The 2,117-nt window shown below is 36.8% G+C and overlaps 1 non-coding gene across 1 annotated transcript; it reads left to right on the top strand.

The window, feature by feature from the left end:
• Positions 1 to 802: 802 nt before the first annotated feature.
• LOC141490305 (U1 spliceosomal RNA) lies at positions 803 to 963 on the top strand. The gene has a single exon (XR_012469146.1). It is a non-coding gene; the product is annotated as a U1 spliceosomal RNA (small nuclear RNA).
• The last annotated feature ends 1,154 nt before the right edge of the window (positions 964 to 2,117 follow it).

Raw genomic sequence — 2,117 nt, 5'->3', positions numbered from 1 at the left:
AATATATTTAATATGATTGTGCATGTATAACCTATATCAGATTGTTTGCTGTCTTGGGGAAAGGGAAAGGAAGGGAGAGAGGGAAAATGGAATTCAAAATTCTACAAAAATGAATGCTGAAAATTATCTTTACACCTAACTGGAAAAAAAATAAAATACCACTAAGATAAGTAATAGTAAGATTAAAAAAAGGAAAAAAATTCACCCTTCTTCCCCTCTCTCCCCAATCCTCCCAACTAGCCTTTAGGTATAGAATTTGGTCCTATTTATCTCTACACCTGAGATCTTATCTATCCATGCCACCTACAAGTCTCATCTATACACTTAGACAACTCAAGTGGATATTCCACCTATATTACATACATTTACTAGTGAACATAAAAATATCTAATCATAAAATGTGAAGAGTACCTTCTTCAGATTGAAAACTTTTGCTTAGACCTTGGGCAAGTCACTTAACCCTGATTGTCTTGCATCCAGGGCCATCTCTAGTCATTCTGTTTCATATCTAGCCACTAGATCCAAATGGTTCTGGAGGACAAAATGAGGCTAGTGACTTAGCACAGCTCCCCTCACTCAAATTTAATTCACATGCTTATCATGACCTCACTTCCTTGATGTCATGGTCTTCTTCAAGAGTGAAAGACAGGGGGTCAACTAGGTGGTGCAGTGGATAGAGCACCGACCCTGGAGTCAGGAGTACCTGAGTTCAAATCTGACCTCAGACACTTAATAATTACCTAGTTGTGTGGCCTTACTGCCTTGCAAAAAAAAAATTGTTTTTTAAAAAGAGTGAAGGACAACACTTTACCTGGCAGGGGTGATTCCATGATCATGAAAGTGGTTTCCCCAGGGCAAGGTTTATCCATTGTATTCTGGATGAGTTGACCCCTGCAATTTCCCCAAATTCGGGAAATTTGCATAATTTTTGGTAGTGGGGGACTGCGTTTATGGTCTCCCCTGATTTTCTTTGTTTGAATAAAAGCTTTAAAATCTGAAAAAAAAAGAGTGAAGGAAAAATATCATCAACATCATCATCATCATCATCATCATTATCCTTATCACCACCACCACAATGACATCTGTATGATGCCCCCAGGCCTATAGGTGGATCCTGAATCCACCTATTGAAAAGATGCTTTTACAATAAATAAAATAATAATTATCATGCATGCAGCATGATACAGGGGATAGTGAGTCGAATTTGGAGTCAAAGGACCTTAGACTGAATCCCAGCTCTACCATTCACCACCTGTGCAATTTAGGGCAAGTCACTAAATCCTTCTGGGCTTCATTTTCTTAATCTCTTAAGTAAGAAAGTTGCACTAAATCACTTCTGGGTCTCCCTACCAGCTCTATCTAAATCTTTGTTCCTGTATTTCTATAACAATCTCTCACTTCATAATGCCTTTCTTAAGCTTCACCGGAATGGTATTTATCAATTAACTGTTCTTTTTGAAGGAAGATATGAGAGGGTCACTAATATATTTCAAAGCCAACAATCCCACTATGCAAGAAAAAAGTATATATATATATATATATATATATATATATATATATATATATATATATATATATATATATATATATAATCTGATTAAGAAGTAAAAAGGAAGCCACTTCTATGACTCTGTCCTTTCACCCTGGGGTTATAAAAGACAATCCTAGCAATCCCCATAAACTTGTTTTTTTTAATTTGCCTTGTTCTCACTCACTTCAGGGACACTTGTATTTTAACAGGTAGACAGTTACAAATAGCACTTTGAGGTGCAACAAATCCCAAAAATGATATGTGGGAAATTCAAGAATGTTCCAAGAAGAAGTCCTGCGGGGATGTCAACAAGCCTCCTTTCCAATGATGCAAAGGCAGGTTTCAGCTAAGTGCGGTGTATTGTTTGCAAATAAATGCATTTTCATTCATTAAAAAAAGGGCACAGTATTTTCATGCTCAGGAAGTATTCTTTCAGAAGCTGTCCTCTCCTTTGGGCCCACACTCCCAAATAAGGATGAAACTGGAGCAAGGGAAAACAAGGATCGTTCTGTTCTCAAACATTGGAATGATGCCTTTTTTCAGAAACCTCCTGAAGATTTTAGAAAAAAATATTCTGATTTTACAA

This window comes from Macrotis lagotis, chromosome 5 (assembly GCF_037893015.1).
Source record: "Macrotis lagotis isolate mMagLag1 chromosome 5, bilby.v1.9.chrom.fasta, whole genome shotgun sequence".
In the NCBI taxonomy this organism is placed as follows: Eukaryota; Metazoa; Chordata; class Mammalia; order Peramelemorphia; family Peramelidae; genus Macrotis; species Macrotis lagotis.
The sequence above is the reverse complement of the archived record's forward strand: the minus strand, read 5'-3'. Positions and strand labels throughout refer to the sequence as shown.